Raw genomic sequence first — 27,606 nt, 5'->3', positions numbered from 1 at the left:
TGTTGATCCCACTGAAGGCAGTTCCGCCTCCTCACTCCACCTCTGATGCTTGCCCTCCTACCCTTTCACTTGTTGGGAATAGAGATATATATTTTTTCTTTTTTACCGTAACTTGACTCGCTGTCTGTGTTGCCATGTCCGCTTTATTTCCATTTTATTTTAACCCATTCTGGGCGGGAACCCCTTTTGGTGTTTTAAGCATTATGTTATCCTTTAGCTATTGAAAAATAGCAGATCTACAAGCTCAGACCTACAAGCTACGAGCTTGTAGGTCTGCCATTTTTAAAAAATCGTGAAAATGTGGCGCAAATTTGAAATATATATTCTTTCAGAGCGAACGGTTAACTCAAATCTTTGCTACTGGGAGGTTCCTGCATGGAACAACATACTTTCTCACTCTGTGAGCAGGAAGGCTAGCTTTGAAGTTGCCTGCTGGGAAGTTTTTCAGCTTGCCTTCAAAGCGGTCACCTTCCCCGCTGCCCACTCACGCCAGCCTGGCAACCATCTCAACCTTGACTCGTTGATCCCACTGAAGGCAGTTCCGCCTCCTCACTCCACCTCTGATGCTTGCCCTCCTACCCTTTCACTTGTTGGGAATAGAGATATCTTTTTCTTTTTTTTTACCGTAACTTGACTCGCTGTCTGTGTTGACAAACTTGACATGTCCGCTTGTATTAAGTGACTTATTACTTATAGGTGTAGTTATTTTCTTATTTTGGGGCTTGCTGTGTAATGTTGATTAAACAGGATCAACATTACACATGGATTCATTGTACAGATATTCTACTGTCAGAGGTTCTTAGCTTGCTTATGATCCTTGATGACTTTTTCTATGTACTGTATTTGATGTATTACCATGTTGTTCTCGCTTACTAGTGTAAATCGCTCTGGATTAAGAGTAGTCTGAAAACCCACCTCTTCAGACTCCACCATGGCCTGTAGCACTTGCCCTAGCCCCCTTAGATAGCACTTTATGTAGACTTAGGTAGTATTTTTAAACAGACTCATAGCTTGTTACGTAGAGAGCACTAGAATTGCATTTTTATGTAGTCATAGCACTTTATAGTACACTGTATAATATATAATATAGTATAGTATGTATAGTTCACATAGATACTCCACTGTTACGTTCTTAGTTTACGCTTGAGTCATGATAACTACTTTTTATATATGTGATGTATGCCATGCTTTTGTTATTTGTTTTTGTTATTGCTTAATGTAAATCGCTCTGGATTAAGAGCGTCTGCTAAATGCCTAAATTGTAAATTGTAAGAGCGTCTGCTATGCCTAAATTGAAATTGTAAATGGTTGTCATAGACCTGGTTGCTTATTTCTCTCACATCATCTGGCAAAACTGCTCTCTGTGCTAGCATCTGCATCTCGCTTCACCAAACGTGTTGCTTGTCGTGACAAGTTATTCAGAATCGTATGTTGTCTTAGTTATTGGTAGAGCGGCCACTTTGCAATATGAAGGTTCCCTCCTTGGTTAGCGTCGAGGTGTCCTTCGATCGAACCCCTAACTGCTTGCGATGAGCAGGTTGGTGCCTTGCATGGACAGATGTGCACATACTATCCAATGTACAATGAAATTATTTAATAATAATACAACTTTATTTGTATAGCATCTTTCATGACATGAAAAGCAACTCAAAGTGCTTTACAGAGCAATGACGAAAGAAAAAAAAGAACAAAGAAAATAAAAGGAAGGCATAAAACATCAAAATAATAGCAGTAATGCAATACAGTGAGGACATGAATAACAACAAAGAATTTAGCAGATCAACTAAAAGCAAGGGTGTAGGAAGTAGGTCTTGAGCTGTGCTTTAAAAATGTCTAGAGGCTGTACAGATACAGTATCTATCCAATAATACCAACGTTCATTATAGTTTTTACAAATCCCTTTATTGCTTTTGTGCCCCGGGTTGGCTCCCATAGAGTCAATTTACTTGCCTCAAGTTCTGGGCGCCTGATGCAGTGCCCTGCCAGCCTCATCCTTCTCTCTCAGACTTTGTCCGTGACCCGTGGTAGGTCCCCATAGAGGTCCACATTTCTCGGCCCCATACAGCAGTAATGACTCCACAGTAGCTATGAACAGCTGCCTCTTAAGGTGTTCTCCCATCTGATTTCCACACTCTCCTCATCCCATGAAAGGCTTTCCAGTGCTCTCCGAACCTTCAGATCGTGTTCAGTTGAGGCAGTCTAGGCCCCGAGGTACTTGGAAGTCCTCGACTCGCTCGAGCACCGTCCCGTCTGCAGTGGCAATGGTCTTGTCCTCGGTGTTGACTGACATTACCTTTGTTTTCTTGGCATTGGGCTTTGAAGCCGATCTTCCTGCACTCCTTTTCTATACTGCCAGTAGTAGCTCCCTTCCTTTCTCGACTGTATCCGAGATTAGGACGATGTTGTCTGCATAGTCGAGGTCAGTGACCATGATGGGGTGTACTAGCCTCCTTCCGTCCTGTGCATGACGTTAAACTGTTCCGTTCGAGAGGACCGGGGGCCCTCGAATGTAAACAGCCACGAAAGGAAACTATGGATGGAGGAAACTATGGTGCTATAGCAGGCCAATGTGAAAAGGGTGGGATTTATTAGTTCCTTGGCCTAGTAGGAATGGGCGTGCAAGATTTCCCTCAAATTGCACAAACTTTGAAAGCCAATGTTAGCCAATTAGGATGGAATATGAAATACCCGACAGATCCATCTTGATCACATAACTATAGAGATACGTTGTACCAATTTGCAGGATTTTTTGGACAGAATCTGATGGAGTTATATCAAAAAACATGTGTTTTACAAAAGTCGGCCTCCTGGTGGCGCTATAAAAGGCAGATGTTAAAATGGTTAAAGGTTTCCTTGGCCTCTAGGGAGTGTGTATGCAAAGTGTATGCAAAGTTTCACACAGATCGGTGCACAGTTATAGGTAAAAAAATTGGCCTGTTATAGCGACATCATGTGGCTGATCTCCAAGTGGCATTTCGTCATCAGCCTATAGTGCAGTGGTTTTCAACCAGTGGTCCTTCAGGGGGTATCAGCTAAATGATGGAGAGTTGGTAACCAAATAGACCATTATTCCAAGAGTAAATGTATTGTTAAACAACTGCATTACTTAATTTACAAGAAATCGACACAATTAGAGAATGTAGAATAATTGTTATTTTGATCAATTACTGTTATCTCTCCTATGGTACCACTAACAGCATCCATACAGCATGGAATTATGGATAAAATCCAATCCAGGTTTTGGGTCCTGAGAGGCTAAATGTCATCAAACGATTTGCAAAATAATTTGTGTTTTGCAAAACTCTGCCTCAAAACTCTGCCAAAATTTGGGGCAGAGGTTCGTCGTTGGCATCAGGAAGTGTGTGTGCAAAGTTTTGCATCGCCCGAGCCACCACTGACGGAGATTAGCTGTGCACAGACGGACCAACACACACGGATGGACGGATGGACGGGGTGCAAAACAACCCCATGCCTTCGGCCTGGTTCAGACAAAAAGGTGTCAAAACAAAGCAAGGTTAAAAATAGACAAGACAAAACAAACACATTTCTAAAGTTTCATTACTTTTAATAACAAATTGTCCAAATTGATAAGAAAGAGGCAAACATTGTGAAAATAGCCGACCTTCGAGCTCACAACGCCCTCGGCTATTTTCACATATCTGTGGAAACGAGTAAAACTAAATGTAAACTCCTTGTCCTTGTGCTTGTCAGTCCGTTCACATTATTTTTGGGGGGGGGGGGGGGGTCACAACCTTGGTCTAAAGGCCAGCTCGTGACGTCTGACTCGCTGCCCTCCACAACCACAGGGTCTTGAGACAGGAGACACGTTGTGAGTTGTTCGACTGCAGATGATTTGACACGAGGCCAGGCCCGGACAGTTGGACACTAGTCTGGCAATTCTGATGCCAGAAGGGCTGGGCAGTCAATGTGGCCGGGGCTGAGAAAAAGTTATAAAAAAAAGCCATAGTAGCGTCTTGGGGCCGTTGAAGACCACAAATGCCAGCGCCGATTGATTTTCTGTGCCAGTCCGTGCATCAATCTTCCCTTCTCCACTGAGGGCAGACGATACTATAGCAAATAAAACCTAGAAATTCTATTTTCACTATCTCCCTGTACGTGCTTCAAATTGTTGTGATGAATCAAAATAAAATTGAGTAGCATATACTTTATGAATTGAATACGGTAAGATAGAATATGGTAGTGTAGACTACTTTACTACTACTTTAATTTTAGTTTTTTTAAGGATTATGTTATACTTTAGCTATTGAAAAATAGTAGAAGGTTTACGTCGTGAACGTGGAAGGTAATAGCAGATTGTATTCTGATGATGTGCCAAACTGCTGCTGGCTGCTGTAATGTTAATATATAGACCTATGTCTTCTATATTGTGTTCTGAAGGTCGGGCTGCTGTACTGCCACTAGTGTTAATGTTATATTTTGTATTGTGTTCTCGGGCCGCTGTGCTGCGCCGCGCTGCTGCTGCACCGCGCTGCTGCTGCGCTGTGTGCCAATTATGCCCCCTCTCCTGTTGTGTTCACTTTTCTGGTCTCTGTACAAGTGGTTTTCTGGTCTCTGCAGTCTGTACTTGCGTGTGTGCCTGCACTTTTTAATATTTACTATTACATTTTTATGTTTTGATAATCAGCGCTTTGCCATATAGATGATACAGATACATACACTGTGCCATATTGGCGAGGCCACTGTGTGCGCAGCGCGCGCACCTCCACCCGCCCCCTGTTAAAGTCCACCCCCCGTCATAAAATGATGCAACGACTCAACTTCGACTTTACTGTCTGACAAGTCGACTTGGAAAAATCTCAACTCGTTAATGCCCTAGCGCGCGCACGCACGCACGCACGCACGCACGCACACACACACACACACACACACAGCACAGCTGTGGGCTGGAGAGTGGCACGTTGGCAGGGGATGTCTGGGTCCTCTGTTTGCCATCTTTCATTTGGCCAGAGTGGAACGTACAGGGCAATGTTTGGGCGTCTATGAAAAATTCATATGGCCCTTTGGGAGGGAGAGGGAGAGAGAGAGAGAGAGAGAGAGAGAGAGAGAGAGAGAGAGAGAGAGAGGCAGACGGGAAGCAGGAAGAGAACAAGAACACTAGGCCTAAATGCCAGCCAGTACAGGTTGTCCATGACTCCATGGCATGCTGTGTCAGGATGCTGTCCATGACTCCATGGCATGCTGTGTCAGTCTCGGCTCCAGTGAGTTCCATCACTCAGATACTTTCTAACTTCTGGTCTGCCTATAAATACCGCCCACGCTATAGTTCCCGTCTATTTATTTTCCTTTCCACACGGTTTTCAAAGAGGGGTCCTGAGCAGTATCTTGACAGCAAATTTGTAATTAGTTTATAATCTTTTGAATAATTTAGTTTTAGTCATTATTTTAGTAATCTGAAATGTTTTAGAGCACAATAACCAAGCGTAATAGGACTTGTCTTTCAGTTCTACTGGATCTCTCCTCCACTAGTCCCTCCCTAACATTTTAGTCTAGTTTTTTTCAGATGGGGGGACGGAGGCCAATTACATATAGTTGTTGGGGTCCTTGACATGAAATATTGAGCACCACTGATACAGAAACATAAGGTTTTTCAGAAAACTGTCATGATTTTGAAGATTTTTTTTTTAATTTCGACGTCAGGCCTAAATGGGTTAAAAGGGCCACTTCACCCCTTTTGCAACCAGATCTTTTTTTAATGATGAATAGAAGAAAGAAACGCTGCCGTGGTCCTTTGTAGATGTGAACTGAAAACAGGTGCTCGTTGACGAGGGTTCAAACATGAAAAGATAAAAGAGGGGTCCAAGGCACTCTGTTCCAGTCAAGTGAAAAAAAGCCTTTATTGGTATGGCATGGCAACGATCATTAAAATGGACCAACGCGTTTCGGCTACAAGCCTTCATCAGGGTATTTTAATGATGTTCATAGCCGGGGAGCCACAGGCCCAAAAGCTCAACGGTTAAGGATTAATGAATGTGATGTCATGACATACTTTTTATTAGTGTTTTTTCTATTCACTTGGTCATTAAGGTCCACAGAATGAGAGGTCTGCTCTGCCGGAAATATTGCGAAAAAAGGTTTTTCGCAAGCCATTTTTGTATACCCCACCAAAGACAACCAATATAAGGCAAATTTTCATCATACTTTAAGTAGCATGTGACATGTCAAACTAGGGTTTTCATGATTCTGAATCCATTCCAAGCATTAGTTTTGCACGAAAAACACAATATCCACTTGGCCATGAAAACCCCCTAGTTTGACATTTCACATGCTACTTAAAGTATGGTGAAATTTTGCCTTATATTGGTTGTCTTTGGTGGGGTATACAAAAATGACCATAACTTTTTTTCGCGATATTTCCGGCAGAGCAGACCTCTCATTCTGTGGACCAAGTGAATAGAAAAAAACACAAATTAAAAGTATGTCATGACATCACAGGTCCTCTCAAATCTTTGGTGCTGGCCCCCCGGCTATTAGGGCACAAGAAACACTTTCCTGTTTTTTTTTTAAATGTGTGTTAGATATTTTAGTATGCTATTTCAAATGTCTGATGATGTGTCAGACATTGGTGTCACTTCCTTTCTGGACTACATGTTGTCACACCTCCACGCAACCTTCCCTTCTCAGTGCATCAAAGCATTCTGGTCATTGTAATGCTAGCCAACACCAGCTCGGGCTGGCGTTGACTCGCTGTCTGACTCGCTGCCCTCCACGACCTCCTGTCAGGGTCTCGAGTTGTTCGACTGCGGATGATTTGACACGAGGCCAGGCCCGGACAATTGGACAGTCTGGCAATTCTGGCAGATGCCAGAAGGGCTGGGCAGTCAATGGGGCTGAGCCAAAACTATCAGAAAAAGTAATACAAAAAAGACATAGTAGCGTCTTTGGGCCGTCTTTGGGCCATTGAAGACCACAAATGCCAGCGCCGATGTTCTGTGCTAGTCCGTGCCTATAGGCTGAATCAAACTGCTGCTAGTATCGTCTGCTGAGGGCAGACAATACTAGCGACAACACTAGAAATTCGGTTTTCACTATCTCCCTTTACCCAGGAAAGCATTATGGTCATTTGTAGTAATTCAACAATCCAGTCAAACCCTAGTCAAACACACATGACTTCATTATTTTTCTGGCCATAGAGGGCAAATTTCCAATTGTGCTAATGTTATCTACTACAAATACTATATTAACATTTAGTGACTGCAGTGTCTTTGCAGCGGTGAAATGTCCCTTTTTTAACAACGTTTAACTCGGCAACATTGAAGCTTTATGGAAAGCTTTAATTATTATTATTACGTTTTTGTTTCATAAAACCCCCACTGTATCCGTGCAGCTGATTATTTTTCAAAGTGTCAGAGTTTGGAAGCGCTCGTTCTTAATGCAACGTCCTGCTACCTCTTGCATGTGACATTTGGAAACAATGGGCGCGTTCGGAAATACCGCACCGGAGCGCACTCGCCTATTAGTTTGCATTGCACAGTGCACTCAGTGCGCTATTTCCGAACGCACCCAATATGTCATGGTCTGTCTCTCCACAGACCATGTCCACCTGGCCACTCCCTCATTCCATTCCATCACACTGCACACCTGTCTCCAACTCCCTCATCAGCCCAGCAGTGCTTCCCATTACAAACCTGTGAACACTTTGCCATTAAGCTGCTTCCTATAAATACTGGACTCATTGCACACACAAACTGTCAGGACATAAGTCATTGTCCGGTGCTCGACTTTGGTGTTCCTGTGATCTTTTGTACCTGGAAAGTCTCATTTTCTGGACTTCCTGTGTTTTGCCTGTTTGTTTAGTTTTGCGTTTTTGGATTTGGCTTTGTAGCCTACTTTTGAAAAGTTTGGCTTTCCTGATCTGCTTGCTTTACTGCTTTGATTGTAAGCTAAGCTGCTATCTGCTTTAATAAACCAGTTTTTGAAACTACTTTGCTTGTGGCTCTGCATTTTGGGTTCCGTCATTCTGCTACCGTGACACAATATACACATGCAGGACCGTTGAGTGATTTCCAACGAGCACTTCCTAACTCCAACGCTCCATGCTGCTCAATGTTTTGCCACTCAGTCTATAGATGAGGCCGGGTGGTGTGTGGAAAAGTGATGCATGTGCATACTCTCCTTCTGCCAACCTGGGGAGAGCCCCTAACTGAGCTTCCTTCAATGCATGAGGAGTGAGCCGGCTGCTTCTTATCACCTGACATGGTGGGAGGTTCTCTGGTAGGACGTATAAGGAACACGTTATTCCAACCAGTTTCTTTCCCCTCTATCAGGCGCCCTTGCAGGCTGGCCAGGGGGAGGCAGTTTAGAGACCAGGATTATTGCATGTTTTAGTGAGGGTACCCTTCCGCCAACCATTTTAACCCAATATACATCTGATTATACTTTTTTTTTTTGAGAGAAAAGTTCAACAACACCAATCTTGTATATGGGGTCCATGGTGGTACAGCATATTCTCAGATGGGAGTCCACAGCCAAATGCATATCAAATTGGGGGTCGTTGTTGTATAGGAGCCTCTCTCTAGGTCGTCCTCAGACAATCGTCGCCTCCAGTCATCCTGGTTCTCCATACATCCGGCCAGCTCGTTGGTGCTTTGCGCTCCTGCATCTTTCTTGAGTCCATCCACATATGTTGGTATGGGACGTCCTCGTGACCGGTGCCCATGTGTTGGTTCCCACAGCACCAGTTTGCTGGCTGGCAGCTCCTGGTGTCTTTGGCAGTGTCTCATTCTCCTGGCTGCTATTTTGTCGCTCACCCTGAATATTCCGGCATACAGATTCTCGTTGGTAACATGTGTACTCTTGCTGATTTGAGCACTACACGTAGCATTCTGGTGTAGCACCCGTCTAGAGTTGGCTCAGGGTCCAGCATTCACTGGCATATAGGAGAACAGATTCTACCGTCGCGTAGAAGAAGCTGATTTTGATTTGTCGGGGGAGGTTGGAGTTCCATACACTGGCCATGCCATTCAGGGCCCTCCATGCAATTGCCTTCCTCACTTTTAGATCTTGCTCTGTTGAGTTGACCCATGAGCCCAGGTACTTGAAGTAATTGACTTCCTTCAGAGCAGTGCCTCCTGTTGTTGTGAGAGGTGGATGTTCCGTTTGGATGTTATAGGTGATCACCTCACTTTTCTTGGTATTCAGCCGAAGGCCAACCTTGGCACACTCAGACTCCACTCTGCTCAAGAGCTCCTGTGCTTGCTCCATGTGTATTGGAGCCAAAACTGACTTAAAACCCATTCTGAGTGATTTTATTTAATGATACGAGTCATTACTAAATGTTCTGCATGGATCCTATTGTGACTAGTGAAATCGCCATTATAGTTGTTAACATGCAAATGTTTGAGAATCCCATGAGTGTTCTAATTCACAACGGCATGCCCTGTTTCCTCGTGTCTTCTCCCTCCCTCCCTCCCTCCCTCCCGTGTGTGTGTGTGTGTGTGTGTGTGTGTGTGTGTGTGTGTGTGTGTGTGTGTGTGTGTGTGTGTGTGTGTGTGTGTGTGTGTGTGTGTGTGTGTGTGTGTGTGTGTGTGTGTGTGTGTGTGTGTGTGTGTGTGTGCGTGCGTGTGCGTGTGCGTGTGCGTGCGTGCGCGCGCGCGTGTGCGCCCCGGTGGTGTCTGCTTCGTGATTTCCTTTCCAGCATGGCAGTCCCCCGACTCATCTTACTAACACACACACACGACAACATCTGTTGACAGTAATCAAAACACAGTTGGTGAACATCCATCCAGCTGTGTGTGTGCATCCGTGAGCGTGTGCGTGCGTGTGTGTATGAATGCTATTCAAATAGTGTGTAATTTGAACAGATGCCACAGATGTCTTATGTGGCACCTGGTATTTCATGGTTTCTCTAGAGTCTACAGTCTATTCCATGTTGTACTCGCTCAGCGTTACAGATCTGTACTACAGGCCCATGTTTGGTTCCCAACTATAAATACTTAAGCTGTACGGGGAGTCGGGGACCACTAGAACACTCGTCTCGCTGTCAGGCTGCAGTTCATCTGCTATACTTTTGCTACTTTTCAATATTTCATCCTGAAAAGTAACAGGACATAATGAGGTTTCCGCCCCGAAAGAAGACATTCAGCTGTATTGAATTGTATTGTATTGTTTATTTTTAAGGGCTGCTGCAAACTACCCATTCCTTTTGTAATGCACGATTGATTATTTTTCTCATTGTACATTCTATGGAATTGACTTTCGAAAATAAAGCGAGGGTGAAATATTGATTGATTTAGTTTGATTTTATTCAGATTGTATTCAGTCCGACCAGAAGGCGGCGGCGGGGGGGGGGGGGGATATTGTCTCTGTCCAAAGACTTTTCAGGATTAAAATTCAAAAGCACCAAAAGTATAGCGGCAGTGGCAAAAACCGTGATATTTGAGTCAATTGATATTTTTCTGGCCCATCCCTGATCGAACCCGCGACGGGTTTCGAGCTTGTGGATCTGTTACTTTTGATGCCCATATATAGACCTGAGGCTGATTAAAAAAAGAAAAAGGCTTCTAAATCAGGGGTTCTCAACGTTTTTGGCTGGGGACCGCCGGAAATGCTTTGGCCTGCCCTCTACCACTTAGAAACTCCCACTTGGACACTTTTCAGCCGGGCTCATTCATTCCAATGTAAATATCATGGATTTTACACATTTTAATACTGGTTCATTTTTTGGAACCAGACCTTCAAAATCTCTTCCAAATCCGTCAACAAGGCCTGCCGTATGCACTGGAAAAATATGTGTGTGACATTTCTTTTTTAAAACAATGTTTTAGGAAACTATTGGTGGAGAGGTTTATCTAACCCATGTTATGCTTAGCTGTGATTGGACCATATGAGTTTGGGGAGGGGCTTAGCTATAGGTCAATTGGTGGTAATTGACCCCAATCTGAAAATATGTTGTTCCAGGGATCCCCCAGAATCAAAGATTTGAGTTAAAAACGTTTGCTGTGAAAGAATATATATTCAAAAGATTAGCGCCACATTTTCACGAATTTTCAAAAATAATCTACAAGCTCACCGAGTGCCGCACTACGAGCTTGTAGATCTGCTATTTTTCAATAGCTAAAGTATAACACAATGCTTAAAACACTGTCCAGAATGGGTTAATTTACAAAAAAGAAAAGCATGAAAGGTTAGAATAGGGAGATAAGAGGTTTCTGTCTGCAGCAACAATATCCACGCCAGCCATGAACATGAACATGAAGTCAAAAGCAAGAAGCAAATCTGAATTTACGTGACATACCTCATGATTGGTATAACAGCCTTCCTGTCTGTGGATGTGTGCATTATGTATACGTCGATTCAGCTCCAAGTGTAAGTTCATATATATATATATAATATAGTTGGTGAAATGTATTGCCGCCGACGAGCCAACAGCCAACGCCATAAAAAAGTGCATGCCTAGGAAAAAAACGGGAAAGCATCTGTGCCATTTTAGAATTTTGCGTTGGCTATTCAAAAATGGCAGACGTGCAAGCTCGAGCTTGCTATTGCTATTTTGTGAACATTTTCAAAAAAACATTTGAAGTGTGATAACATTTAGAAGGCCTTTGTAGAATTGTCCCGGTGTCGTCTTCTCCAGCGCAGATTTCACACAGGTTCTTTCTTCTATCGCTCGGCGTGCCCTTTCGCTTCCCATCGATTGACTCGTGAATTTTATATGAAAAAAGCTGAAGATTGTCTTTCTTTTGAAGTGGCGCGGTCCTCGGCTATATGTGGCATGCACTTCCTTTGATGCGTTTGGCGTTTACACCCAGCGGGTGTAAAGTCCTCTCTTCTTCTTGAGGTTTTCAGCCGCAGAGTGGCTATGCGCTCGTTAGCTATATATATATATATATATATATATATATATTAGGGCTGACCTCGAAACTGTTTTTTTTGTATGATTCGACTTAGAGATTGGCCTAATTTGTTATATTAATTAACAAATAGTTTGAAAAAGATAAGTGTGTGTGTGTGTGTGTGTGTGTGTGTGTGTGTGTGTGTGTGTGTGTATATATATATATATATATATATATACTGTATATCATGATTTATTGAGAGAAACCAAGCAAGGACAGTATATGTTAAATGAGACATTAAACCACCCCACACAGCCCAAATGGAATGATTCTCTATTGCAGGGTTCCCCAATTAGTTAGGACCAAATTATATAGGGTGACATGCTGAGTGCCACGAAAATGTTATTTTATTAATACATGTAGAAGACCTATTTGACAGTTGCAGGAATTGCCTTAATTCCAAGATGCATTAACGAGCGTCAACCAGCTGGACGCACGCACGCACGCACGCACGCACGCACGCACGCACGCACACACACACACACACACATCATCATTTTTCGACCACGGTCGAGATCATGGATTTCACAATGCCACGCCAGACTTCCCGGTCTTTCATTACCACCCTCAGTTCCTGCTTACTGATGCATGTGTCCCTAGCGATGACATCAGGGAACGACAGTTTTCTACCTCTGGTCTGCTTTGAGGCAGGACTCCAGAGAAGAAGGGAAGATACAGTATAACCTCATTGTCAGCTCTGTAGCAGTGGCCGGCAAACTGTGTTCTTCTGGATGAAGTAGTGAATGTAGTGAAGAAACACGGGGAAGGTTGCCGTATATTAGATTAGTCGATGGGTGGCTCTTCCATGACAGATCCCGCGCTCTCATTAGAAGGCAGGTGTGTGTGTGTGTGTGTGTGTGTGTGTGTGTGTGTGTGTGTGTGTGTGTGTGCGCGCACACGCGTGCCTGCGTGCATGTGTTTGTGCACACACGCGTGCCTGCGTGCATGCGTGCGAGTGAGTGAGTGGCATGCCATATACAGATAGGCATGCATGTACCAGTCAGGTTTCCAGGGGCAGAGAGAGATAGAGAGAGAGAGAGAGAGAGAGAGAGAGGGGGGGGGGGGGGGGGGTGCTATAATCTCACTTCTGGGATAGGTTAATGATGATTGCAAAAGACATAAAATAGACATTATTGTAATTATAATTATATAGACAGTCAACCTGCAATTACTATTAATGAGCTTTCAGCTCTCATCAACGGCTGTCTGTGTCCTCTGAACTCAGTTGATTGGCATGGAGCCATAACATCGTCTCTGTCTGGTGGAAACCTCATTGTGTCCAAAACTGTATACTTTAGTTTAAAACCTGTAGTGCTCTGAGATTCGAAAGAATGTAAAGTGCTTTATAAATATCCGTATGAGGTGCATGGCCAAGCCTATATAGGCTGCACCTCATTGTAATTAGCCCTTTGCTAAACCCTATACCCCAAAAAGCGACTGTCCAATGGCTGCCAATCCAAATGGTTATGCAGCCTCGTCACCTCGTAGCTGTCAATGTTATTTTGCATGGCTGTGTCGTTCAAGGTTGGACTTTATTGTTACATTTTGTGTACAGGTACATAAGAGTAAAACTTATTTTTGTTTGGCTTCCTTACAGACAATGCAGCGGCACAGATAGCATAATGTTCAAAACAACAAAAACACAGCAAGCACAGCAAACGAAGGGACAGAATAAAGAGTGCAAGAAAGAGCAATCAAGGAGTAGAGAAATAGTAACATATTGTGAATGTTTTCTCTGTAGTAGAAAAGTTAGGAAACGTTTTTGTGAACAGCTTCACAGTAGGTAATGTTCCATATAACACAGTTTAGTTTAAGAAGGTGCAATTGAGGCTATAGGTTCCATATATACAATACATTAGTTTAGAAATGTGCAATTTGAGCATGATAGTGCGAGAAGAGGGGGAGGGAGGGGGCTAGCGTTTTCCTTTGCCCCGTTTCACTCTGGTTCTTATCAGTACGTTCATGTATCTGATTGTTCGAGGAAAGAAGCTTTTTTGCAATCTGTTTCCAGTGGCTTTCAGACTATGAAAGCGTTTTCCATGCGGCAGCATCTCAAACAGTCTGCGGTTGGGATGGCTTGGGTCCTTCAAAATTCCACAGGCTTTGCTGACACAACGATCATTGTGCAGGGCTTCGATGGGGGGGAGGTCATCCGCTGATGCGTTCAGATGTCTGCACAACCCTTTGCGGTTGAGGTCGGTGCAGCTGCCATAGCAGGCAGTGAAGCAGCCAGTCAGGATGCTCTCTGTGGTGCCTCTGTAGAAAGCTTTTAGGACTTTGGGGCCCATGCCAGCTTTCTTGAACATATACAGTTATTGGAGGCCATCGATATTGTCCTTTTCTTTTTGCTGAGGTTTGCGTGATCTGCGCAAAAGGACAGTTAACCCATTTTGGGCGGGAACCCCTTTTGGTGTTTTAAACATTATGTTATAATTTAGCTATTGAAAAATAGCAGATCTACAAGCTCATAGCGCGCCACCGAGTGGCGCGCTATGAGCTTGTAGGTCTGCTATTTTTGAAAAATCGTGAAAATATTTATTTCAGAAAACTGGAGGATTTAGAAGGATTTTTTAAAATGTTGAGGTCAGGCCTAAATGGGTCAAATGATAAGGGACAATATCGGTGGCACCCAACTGTACACGGCTTAACGTCGGGAAAGTTACACGACTGACCCACCCAGGTGATGGAATTAATACTAATCACCGTAGGCTTACTGTGCAACATGAACACTCCTGGATACTGTTTCTCCCTCTGTAATTTCCTCGTATTTCTAGTATATTTAAATAATGTCATGCACATTTATCCAGTGCATATAGTCTACTGCAGGCCTGGTTGACTGATTCTTCTTCTCCCTTCTTCCACCAAAAATAGCAGTTCTGGCCTATAACCGTGCAGTCGGTTCTCGCGAAACTTGGCAATATGGTAGAGGGCTTGCCAAACAGTGAGGACGCCAAGCCCACAACCATTGGTGGCGCTATAGCACTCAATTGAAAATGCAAACTTTGGGGCGCCTGATGGAGGGGAAAGGAACTGGTTGGAATAACGTGTTCCTTCCACACGCTACGTCCAACCAGGGAAACTCCCCCCTGTCACGTGTGAAGGAGCAACTTGGACACTCAGGCAGGAAGGAAGCATGAGTTCAAGTCCGTTGCTCTCCCCATGTCCCCCATATATGGGGACTAGGTTGGCGGAGGGTGTGTAGAGCCCAGGATCACATTAGATAATTGGCACAGGGGTGAAAAAATGGGTTACAAAATCGAGGGATAAAATTAAAAAAAAAGAAGAAAATGCAAACTTTGAACAGGCATAGTTCATGAACCGTTTGACCATCAGCAATAAAACTTCAATAAAACATATGCGAGGGGCCAAGGAATGCAGCAAGAAGCAAAAGACTATAATGCAATATGCACAATAAGCGGGTCTGTTTTCCATATGTTGATCCGCCCCCACCCGTCCTTCCTCTTCGATGTCTCCCTTTTGGACTGATACCTGTCCATTCAAACTCTAGACGGGCCTGCCCCAAAGTTGTTAGTGCAGCCGGCAGCCCAGTAGCCGGCGAAAACTATAGAGTTCTCAACGGGCCCGAAAATTAAGGCCCGGCAGTACCTGGGCCTTCATCAAACCCTGTACACTCAAGACACTGCCTCCGCTGCCACCCTTAGATCACCATATTATATGGAGCTGACCTGTTCTGTCATCCCATATGTTGCTCTGACCTCATCAAACCCTGTACACTCAAGACACGCTCCATATATGGCCAGTCACCCAGGCGGATGCGTGCACGTGACCTCGAGGCCCTCAGGGTGTTTTACTGGTTGTTAGTATAGGAAACCGAGTTCCTGTTTCTACACAAAAAGGAGGCCGTTGTCCCATGTGGGTGACAAACGCACTGGGTTGCCAGTTGGATCATCAGCGAGGTCAGCAGGGTTCCATGCATCCACTCTGTGATGACAGCTTTAGACAGCTTGGTTTTGAGTCAGTGCTGCTCAAAATGGGTGCTGTGGCACCCTATGGTGACCAGGGGTTCCTAAAAAGCATTATGAATTTCTATTGAATATCTTAGTTACACTGAAATTGAGTTGACGTTTTTCTTTTCTTTTGTTAAGGGTAACTGATGTGTAATGACAATATTACCCTCGCGGGTGTGCTATACTGTGATTATTGGCACTTCAGTGCGGAACTCGGCTTCTCCCCTGCCATGCCTCCCGACACACGTAGCCTATATACGCATGCTTGATGACGCCAACAACCGCGTTCAATAACACAGATATCGTATATCTACACCTTTAGACACAACATTCATCAGACAGTGTAGAAAGTAACTCTACTTTAAGATTGATGTTATATTGTACACTGCACAGTATAACATCAATCTTAACCCATTTTGGGTGGGAACCCCTTTTGGTGTTAGCATTATGTTATGCTTTAGCTATTGAAAAATAGCAGATCTACAAGCTCATAACAAGCTCATAGCGCGCCACCGAGTGGCGCGCTACGAGCTTTACGAGATTTTTGAAAAATCGAAGAACGACTGACATAGAAACATAGCTTTTTCAGAAAACTGTCCTGATATAGAAGACATTTTTAGAATCTGATCTCAGGTCAAAAATGGGTTAAAGTAGAGGTACTTTACACACACACTGTACACTGTACATTATGTGTGTCATTGCTTCTCCCCGCTGAGAATATCAAATACCTTTCCTAAGCCCCTGGAGCTTTGGCTGATGTAATCCTTATAAGGTTGGTCTTATAGCAGAGAGATAGCCGGATCTAATCTGTCTTCCAGCTCTGATAACCTTTTGGAAGTCAATTTTATTTTATCATTTTCAGCCCTACTTTGTTGCATGATTAACATGTATGGCCAAAGTGTGATGCGACGCGTCATGACTTTTTGCTATTTTGTGCTACTTTTTTAGTTTTGAATATATATTTAAATTAGGAAGAGATAAAAGTGTTCATATTGCCAGTGCAGACGGTGTGTGGGTCATTGCCTACTTTCTGTGCCTATTATTTGAATACATTTAAAAGAGAAATATGAATATCAAACTCTGTTCCTTGAAGTGAAACAGGTGAAGAAAGTTTAAAAGAAATGCTATTTGGTTGGGGACCCAAAAGTACAACACAACCACTCACTTCACACGGGTGAAGTGAGTGCAACTCCGTGTGGGGGTCCCCGGGGGGGCCCCCGGAAGTTACAGACCCACAGGACCACGGCCAGGGTGCCGGCCCGGTTCCGGCGAGTCGCCCCACATCCGAAACGGTAGAGAAATGAGAGATTTACCATGTGGGCGTCTCCGGGGGTCCCCGGGTGGGTCCCCGGAACATCCAGACCCCCAGGAACGCGCCCAGGGGGCCTAGCTGAATCCGGCGAGCCGCCCCACATCCGAAACGGTTGAGAAATGACAGTTACCGTGTGGGGGTCCCTCTACTGTACTGTACTGTACTGTACTGTACTGTACTGTACTGTACTGTACTGTACTGTACTGTACTGTACTGTACTGGCACACCCGAAATCATACAGTTAATATGTGCGTGTGTGTTCGTGTGTGTGTTAGGTTGCGCACAGGTGGTGAAAAACAACCATGCTATTTTCTTGCTCAGACCCAGGCACAGAGGCACCCAGGCAGGCAGCCAGCCAGGCAGCCACACACATATCTCAGTAAGGAAGTGGTTGCACCACTCAAAACAAAAATGCTAGGAACTATTCTGAGTGTTTAAAAAGTTTAAAAGTTTAAAAAGCCTTTATTCAAGTGGCTAATTCATAATGGATATATGTTTAAAAAACAATGTATGGTAAAGCCCGGCCCCTAACCACACCAAAGGGTCACCATGCAACTCCTTGGGTCCAAACGGTTGCAAGGAGACAACGCTAAAACCGTCTTGACTCTTGACCCTTTGGTGTGGTTAGGGCTTTAAAGCGCTGCATTGTTTCTAACCAAGTGAACACCAGCAGCCATCCATATTCAAAATGCGTGTCAAAATTAAAATAAAAAATCAATACTTTTCAACAACCAACAACAAATGTTCAAAAATAGCAGATGAACAAGCTCGCAGCACGTCCCTTAGTGCTGTGCTGTGAGCTTGTCCACCTGCTACTTTTAAGTAGCACATTTTGCTGGAGGCCCCTCCAAGGTGATTCGCTGCGTTCCGCGGATCTGAAAATGTCTGCGAAGTGACACTTTCTGATCAGCGGAACGCAACGAATCAGGCTGGAACCCAGGCCTACCTCCAAGGACCCGGCCCTCACTTTGAGAAGGAATAGTCTAGAGCAGTGCATGGTTTTCAACCTTTTTCATAATCAAGGCCCATTATTTATTCGGCATTTTGTGTGCGTGTGCGCGCATGTGTGTATGTTAAAATGGTGCATTTATATAGCGCCTTTATCCAAGGCGCTTTACATAGATTGTGCATTACATTCACCCATTCACACACACATTCATACACCGATTGCGGCGGAAGCCATGCAAGGTACCAACCAGCACATCGGGAGCAATTTGGGGTTCAGTGTCTTGCCCAAGGACACTTCGACATGTAGACAGGAGGAGCCGGGATTCGAACCGCCGACCCATGGATCATTGGACGACCTGCTCTACCTCTTGAGCCACAGTCGCCCCCATCCCCCTATTGCACGCATGGGGAAGTGAGTGTGAAAGTGTGTTGGAGTGGGGACACGGAGGCACAGTCGGTAGTGCTGTTGCCTCACAGCTAGAAGGTCCTGGGTTCGATTCACACTGGGGACGCTGTGGGCGTGTTCTCTCCTCTGCGTCATCAGTGCCCATATCCGAGGCGGGGTTGGCGAAAGGGCCTTTCTAGGTGATGATCCAGTCTTCTCCATGTATGGTTATCCAGGGTTAGATGCGGTCAGTGTCGTGATCTTCAGAGATGGCCATATATGGCGGCGTGACGTGTCACAAGGCGTGATGTCACGAAGCGTGACCATATATGGAGACATGATTTCACTAGGCATTACCATGGAGATGTGATGTCACAAGGCGTGACCATATATGGAGACGTGATGTCACGAGGTGTGACCATATATGGAGACGTGATGTCACGAGGCGTGACCATATATGGAGACGTGATGTCACGAGGCGTGACCATATATGGAGACGTGATGTCACAAGGCGTGACCATATATGGAGACGTGATGTCACGAGGCGTGACCATATATGGAGACGTGATGTCACAAGGCGTGACCATATATGGAGACGTGATGCACGAGGCGTGACCGAAGCATGACCATATATGGAGTCACGTGGGTGACTAACTAACGGACGGACAGACGGACATGAGATGCAGGTTTTCATATCGCAATTATAAACTGTGCAAAAGCTATATCATGCGAGTTCATTGCCTTCTAATTCAAAGCGTATTTTCCATCCCCCTTTTGCGCTTTTCATTTTTCCGATAAAGCCCCAAAATCCACCCCCTCCAAGCGCAAAAGTATTTTTTTTGCGAAATATGAAGACTTTTTTTTCCAATTTTGAGGAGTTTCCATTCAGGAATGTTAGCGCAAAATCCAAAATTGGCTAAAAAAAAACAGGTTATTTATTTTTCAGAATATAAGTTGAGAGGGAGACACTGTAGGAGAGACAGTCAGACAGATGGTAGGAAAGCTTAGAGAGGGGCCAATATAGCGAGGGTATCAAAGCTGATCTCCTTGACCTTGGACGTCGCTCCATTGTCTCTCTACAGTATGTCTGTCTGTGTGTGTCTGACTGTGTCTGTGTCTATGTGTGCGTGCGTGTGTGCGTGCATGTGTGTGTGATGTTTACATCTGACAGTTCAAATCCTGCTCTGAAGTGTTTCCACCACAATGGAGTTGTGGCACTCATGGCAGCCCGACGTGGATCTTTTTATTTATGTATTACCCTCCCCCACCGAGCGCCCCGCCGTGACTTTCTCTGTCAAAATCAGATCAGTGTCTGCTGAGGCGCGACGCTATAGTGTGCAGCCATGAGTCCCGCTGTTATCATTGGTTCTCGGCTCCTCCAACGAGCCACTAGTGCATGGTGGGAAAAAAACCCCCAAAGTACTCAAATGTTTTATTACTTAAGTAAAAGTATCAATACTTGCAATGTCCTCTGCACCAAGTAAAAGTCAGGGTATTCAAAATTAAACTTAAGTAAAAGTACAAACGTATTGGCATGAAAATATAATTGAAATACCAAAAGTAATTCTACTCATTATGCAGAAGGTTATCATTATGTCTAAAATGTACTACAAATCTTTTGTAAATAGCCGATCTACAAGCGCTCAACGCGTCACTTGATTTTAATACACTAAATCTACACAAAGTGTAAGCAAAGCATCTGAAATGAACACGAGAGAGAGGGAGAGATACATGCATTTACAAGGGGAAAAAGAAGCATCTCAGTGTTAAAATAGCACAGAGGATCTTACCGTGCAGGCTGGAGGGTTTAACACATCTATGTTAAAGATGTAGTGAAATGAAAAATACGTTTTTCATGCTTTTTTAGAGCATATCCGTGGTCATCATTATCATTATCATTATTATTACCTATCAATAGATGCCAAAACATTTTTTTTGTAAATGTATTTTTATATCAAAAGTCCACAAAAACCCAATTTTAATTACTTCCTGTGAACGAAAACATGCTGCGTGATGACGTACCGTACCTCTCTTATGAATAGTCTGGCCGTGTCTCTCTCTCGCTTTAAACAAAAGTCAAATCCCAATACCCCAAATCTCAGCCACTCGCTCACTCACACTTGATCACTTCACCCCAGCTTGACCCCCCAATTGTTCATTTGCTTTTTGGAGGAGGCAAGTGGAGCCGAGTGGAGGAGCCGAGTGGAGGAGCCGAGTGGGCTCTCCGAGAGCGCACGCATACAGCGAGTGTACAGTGTAGGCTCGATGGTATTTTTGTCTCCTCGCAATAATTCCGCATCACTTGCACATTTTTTTCTCCCGTGACGGATCAATTCTCCTCCTCCACATGTGGCATGCACACAAACACTTTGATACACGTCATTATAAGTGATCGCAGAATGTGCCGTCGCTTTGAAATGATTGGGGTTTGCGTTTCGATCGCAATCGACCTGCACACTGTCCTCGCATCTATTCCTCCTCCTCCTAGGGCGCAAGTGGAGGACACGAGGAGAGTGAGCGAGTGTGAAAGTTGGGGTATCGGAATTCAGCTAAAACAGAATCTCAATCACTGCACCTGTGTGCAGCAGAGCTATACTATAACGTCCCATTACTCCCATAGCCTGAAGGGATGCAATGCTCTGATTGGTTCAGAAACAACATCCTCCATGTTTAATAGAACTATAGTAGGCCTTACATCCAACGGTTGGGCCGGGCAGAAAATTCACACATCTTGTCTCTGGAATGCTCTCCCGCAGCTGTTAGAGATGCAGACTCTCTGCAGGCATTTTTTTTAACCCATTTTGGTGTTTTAAGCATTATGTTATACTTTAGCTATTTAAAAATAGCAGATCTACAAGCTAGTAGCGCGGCACTCTCGGTGCCGCTCTACGAGCTTGTAGGTCTGCTATTTTTGAAAAATCGTGAAAATGTGGTGCACATCTTTGAATATATATTCTTTCAGAACGTGAACGTTTTTTAACTCAAATATTTGCTTCTGGGGGGGGGGGGGGGGTGGCTCCCTGGAACAACATATTTTCAGATGGGGGTCGGTGGCCAATTACATATAATCTTGGGGGTCCTTGACATTGGCATTTAGCAGACGCTCTTAATCCAGAGCGATTTACATTAAGCAAGAACAAAAACATGGGAATACATTGCAATACAATGCATTTATCAAGAAACATGCGTAAGCTAGGAACGTAACTAGAACATATCTATATAATGACACTATACATATAAACTATACATATATGCTATACTATGCTGTACATATATACTATGAAGTGCTATGACTACATACAATGCAATTATTGTGCTGTCTACATGACATGCTATCTAAGTCTGTTTCAAATGCTATCTAAGTCTAAAAAGTGCTGTCTAAGGGGGTAGGGTAAGTGCTATGGGCCATGATGGAGTCTGAAAAGGTGGGTTTTCAGACTACGGCGGAAGATCGGGAGTGATGCTGCAGTTCTGATTGCAACGGGAAGTGCATTCCACAGTTTTGGGGCCAGAGGGAGAAGAGTTTGGGATGTGTGGAGCGTTGTCCCGGCGTTTTTAGTGAGGGTACTTCCAGCTTCCCTGCGTTGGCTGATCTGAGTGCGCGGGAGGGTTTGTAGGGTTCAATCATGCTTGCAAGATATGGGGGAGCCATACCTTTGTTTGCAATTGATGAATTGAACAAGGTGGACCCTCTTGTAAACAAGTGTAATGCTTAATTGGGTCGTCCACTCACAGTTAACAGTCTTTGTATTGAGTTTGTGCTTGAAATGTACTGTAATTCTGCAAACTGTTAATACATATTTCAATCAATCAATCAATCAATCAATCAAAACACAGAAACATGGGTTTTTCAGAAAACTGTCAAGATCATTTGTAGAATCGTTCCCAAAACGCCTTCTTTGTTTCCTTCTACGCGGTTCCCCTATAATAATAGTATAATTGAACCCATTGTTATGTCCACCTCGTCTTTCCCTGTGGTTTTAAACAATGCGTAATTTTATTTTATTTTACCCCGTGGTAATTGTTCGACCATGTGTGTGTCTGGCTGTGTTGCCTTGTTGCTCCTGGGCTTGTTACTGCATGTGTTTGTGTTGTATGCTTGCTGTGTGTGAGGTGCACCCCTTGGGGTGATGTTGCACTGTCTATGATTCATGAATAATGAAAAATGAACTGAATAAGTGAAAACTGAACATGCATGCTGTGCATGCATGTTGGGGAAACTTGGGCAAAACTTGGGCAAATTAAGTGGAGAAGATAATGGCGTGTGTGTGTGTGTGTGTGTGTGTGTGTGTGTGTGTGTGTGTGTGTGTGTGTGTGTGTGTGTGTGTGTGTGTGTGTGTGTGGGGGGGGGGATGTGTGTGCACGTGCATCAGTATGCGTATTCCTGCACTAGCTGCATCGAGTGACCTCATGCCATTAAAGCACTGTGAATTGCGTGCGTTCGTGCGTGCGTTTGTGCGTGCGTGCGCGTTCTCACAACAGACACTCGGCATTACGCTCTTGGGCAGACAAGCAGACTTATTCAAGGGTAGATTCTCTCTCGCTCGCACGCAGGCATGCACACACGCACGCACGCACACACACACGCGCGCGCGTGCGCACATTTCTTTTCTAAATTGCTTTGTGTTTGCGAACAGTTAAACTGTGTTCAATGGCATCCATAGTGTATGTATACCTTTGAAGGACAGTCATATTATGTGTAGCTGCATACACGCCTTTCATGTGGAAGGTCGTCTTCAAACATCCATAACCACACAACATAATATGTCTCTATATACTGTCCCACGTTGTTCAGCCCAAGGACCCCTTAGCTGAGAGAGAGAGAGATGAAGCAAAGGAGTAATGCCCCCCCCATCACGATTGTGTTTCTGTATGAAATTGTATTGCAGATTAAACTTTTTCATAGATGTCATAGAATCTATGAAAACGCTATCTATGACATAGATAGCTTCATACTAGACTTGTTTGACAGCACTGCCTGACTGTGTAGTACTGTCGCTGTTCAGCCCCAAGGACCCCTTATCTGAGAGACGGATGAAGCAAGAAGGACCCCCACTACATACTGTATATACAATGTGAGTTTAGTTTAGTTTTATTTATTCACACAATAAAAAAACAGTACAAAAAGGTAAATGAGACGTAGCTTGCAGAGTTAGTTCATTCAGACAACCTCAAGGGGGTTCATGCCATGCTCAAAGGTGCATACTATACTCAAGGGGTTAACATGCTGCATTACTATGTGGGTGTACAGTGTGTGCAAGTCCCTCACGTCATTCGCCGATGCGGCAGTCAGCTGACCAATTGGGCGGGCTACTTAAGCTCACCAGTCTGCATGCTCTTCCTGCCTTCCTCTGCATATGGTCCCTGGTTGTATGTGATGTTTTTTCCCACCTCCACCTCCTGCTATTTATGTTCCCCATGGGGGGTTATTGTATATCTATCTCCCTGCTCTTAATGTTTTATGTTGTTGCTTAATCTTGCTGAGCAGAGAGAAATCCAGCAGAGCCGAACGCCAAGTCAAATATCATATGCACACTCATTACTCATTCTGTAATAAATATTGGTAAATCTATTCGTGAGTTGTCTGACTGAACTTCAATAAGAGAGAAATATATGTGCAGGTGAGAAAAGAAACCCATAAAGGGCTTATAGACGGTTCTCACCTAAGATGACCGAAGAAAATCGTGTTGGAGATTAAACTTTTTCATACTGTAGATTTCATACTACACTTGTTGTTTGACAGCACTGCACCATCAGTATTAACCTCGCGTCTCCATACTTTCCAACTCGGAGGAAAAGTCCTGTCACAGCAGCTCACAAATTCACTCACTTAGTCACTTGCTGCTGTGTTTGCACATTGTTGTACTTCAACCAACAGATATGGACATATCCCCCCCCCCCCCCCCCGCTGCAGCAGGGGAAAAAAACTTTGGGTAATTCATTGTAGACAAGTGAGAAAGAAGGGCTATATTGCACGCACTGCAACTTTTATACCCTACCTGGCAGGTAAAAAAAAAGCCACCATATTAGCATTTGAATGCCTGTGCCTGTGCCCGTATAAAGGTGTGCCTACGTGACAAAACCACAGTCATGGGGGAGGGAAGCTCAGGGGTGCTCATTTGTGTTCCTATATTGTTCAGGGGTGCTCCAGCTCCCAGGCACCCCCGTAGTCGTCAACGCTGGATATGGGAGTTTGTTGTCATTGGTCATGTTTTCAAACTCTACTTGGGTGATTGTAATCTGTGGGAAGTATCTCTCTCTCACTCTCTCTCTCGCGCGCGCGCGTGCTCGCGCGCACTCCCCATCCGCATTCTTCTACTGTTGGTAGAAGAATTCCCTTCATTTTTCTTTGAGGAAGGCACTTTAATTATTACACTGACAGCAAACGTGTTATTGTTATGATACACAGCTTGCTTGACTATTAGCTTTAGACCGTTTTATACACGCACGCACGCACGCACGCATGAATCCAACCATCACTTTATTTTCTACAGTATATATCAACAACATGGCCGAACCGAATCGAATCCCAACCACCAATTACGACGGGTTTCGGTCGGGTATCCTACCTCTAGCAGGGAAGCGACACACCGCTGGAGTTCAATAGTGGAAAGATTTTTTGTTAAATTGGAAAGATTTTAAAGGTCAAGTATGTCTTAAAGTAGACATACAAAGAATGCACGCACGCACGCACGCACGCACACACGTATGCACGCACGCACAATGGCAGCTTCTTCGATAGCTAAGATCATAGGAGGAGATTAGAGTTTTGGCACCTTTTGCTTTGCTTTGAGGCAGGCCAACGCAGTCTCCCCCCTAAAAGTCATATTGTGACCAAATGTCAAACAGTGAGTTGAAGGGAGTACCCTAAGGGGGTCCGTCCAGTCAATCGGTGCCTTTCCGCCGTTCCCCGGGGCCCTTCCGAACGCCAGGCTTGCAGAAGTCGTAGGTGAGACAAGACAGGTAACAGTAACTACAGAGGAAACCAGGACACTAAATACTACAAAATAAAAGGAACACAACAGAAATACAGAAAGGACACCTTGTGTACAACCTTCTTTTTTGTTGTAAACTCTAAGTATTGGACCCTCGTCTGGTTTGACAGACAGGTAGTGCAGGGGTTCTCAACCCGTGGGTCGCGACCCCTCGGGGGGTCGCCAAATTATTTTAGGGGGTCCCCAAATTATTTTCAAAAAAAAAAAAGGTTTTTTTATTTATTTATTTTTTTCACGATTTTTCAAAAATAGCAGACCTACAAGCTCGTAGCGGGCCACTCGGTGGCGCGCTAAGAGCTTGTAGATCTGCTATTTTTCAATAGCTAAATTATAACAATGCTTAAAACACCAAAAGGGGTTCCCGCCCAAAATGGTTTAAGGTTATTGTAGCAGTCAATTTATATTGGGGGTCGGGAGGGGGCGGGGCGGGGGTCCCGAGACGTTGCCAAAGCATTTCCGGGGGTCCCCGGCCAAAAACGTTGAGAACCCCTGAGGTAGTGTGTGCAGGCTGGGTGGTGTGTGATAATCCGGTTGAAGTATTCCTTCGGTACGGCGACTGCGGCGGCGGGCCCGGGAGAACAAATTAACGGGACACGAGACAGTATCACGCTAAGGTTCACAAAGTTTATTACACAAACAGGGAACATATATAGTGCTGGATCATAATGACGTGACAATAAGATATGAGACAGAAGAACGTGCCTACTGCAGCAAGGCTGACCTTGCTGCCGCCGAGATGTCTCTCGTAGCCTATCTATAAAGTATGCTACAGTACAGGCAGTACACAATACATATCAAGTACACTGTATCTCAAGTTCGAGTACATAGACTTAGATGTACATGGGCAACTCATGATTATACCATAACAACAAAGACTGCCCTATCCCCGATCGGTGTCCCCTCTCCCGAAAAACAGCATGGCCCACTGTGTTCTTGCGAACACTGTGTGTACAAGCTAGAGAGAGATGCACTGATGTGGCAGATTGAAACCTCCCCAGAACCCCACATGAGCATGCTGGGTTCATCCTAATGAACACAGCAGAGTTGACCTAGATACCTCTATATAGCTGGCAGGGAGTCTTTTTTTGCAAAGTCACGGCTCGCTCGGGTCTTATGGCAGAGCCTTCACTAAAGGTTATCCTATTGGTTATTCCCCCCGAGCAGAAAGAGACACAAAGAGGCTGAACCAAATTAGATTCAGGGGCAGGGCAGGCGTGGGCAGCATTTCTTTTTCCAGAGGGCAATGCTCACTTCACTAAATAAGTGAGGAAAAAGGCCATATACAGTACAGCACACTGGACAACTACACCAGCTTTCCACCCTAAAACATGAGCATCAGGTATTATTATTAATGTACAGTCAAAAAACTGTACAGTATTTGTTAAAATTACATTTACAGTATATGTGGACACGCCCACCAGTTCATTATGTATGCCTGGCCTGCCTCTTGGGAAACTAATCACGTGATGGGTGGTGGTCCACCTGAACTAAAGCCACACCCAGCTGTGGTTGTATGATAAAGGGGGAGGGGTTAGGGGAGGGGATGATATTGTGATATCGCTGTTTTTTTTCTTCCATTGGCACGTTTGACTGTCAAGGTTTCAGCCTCCAGGAAGAAACCCTAAATACAAAGGGAAGACATCATTCCACATAACAACCACACCAAGGGGTCTAATGAAGTACTGTCAGTTTGTCACCTCATATACACATGAAAAACTGAAGAAAAGAAAATACAAAAACCACGGGAACTCCATCTTTCAAACTATACGTTGACTGCATGAATTTCATATAGTTCATGACAGATTGCTTTGACAACATCTTCCAGGCCAGAAGGCCTGCTGGGTCCTTGCGTCACAACAAAAAATGTTTTCTGTTAGAACATATTAACTTTGCACAGCTGTACAAGTAGCTTACGATATGTGAACTCTGTGCAGGTTTGATGAAAAGATTACATAAGCCCCGAAGACGACCTTGCAGGCTTATGCAAATGTTCAAATGTAATTTAGATAAGCATGTTATGTATGTAGACAGATGCCAGGTTAATTTGTTGACCTGGCATCCTATAGTTTGTATACTTTCAATGTATAGATTTATCTGCATTTGCAGCTTGCACAGCATCTGCTATTTCTGAAAACCAATAAACCAT

The sequence above is a fragment of the Electrona antarctica genome (genome assembly GCF_951216825.1).
Source record: "Electrona antarctica genome assembly, chromosome: 21".
In the NCBI taxonomy this organism is placed as follows: domain Eukaryota; kingdom Metazoa; phylum Chordata; class Actinopteri; order Myctophiformes; family Myctophidae; genus Electrona; species Electrona antarctica.
The sequence above is the reverse complement of the archived record's forward strand: the minus strand, read 5'-3'. Positions refer to the sequence as shown.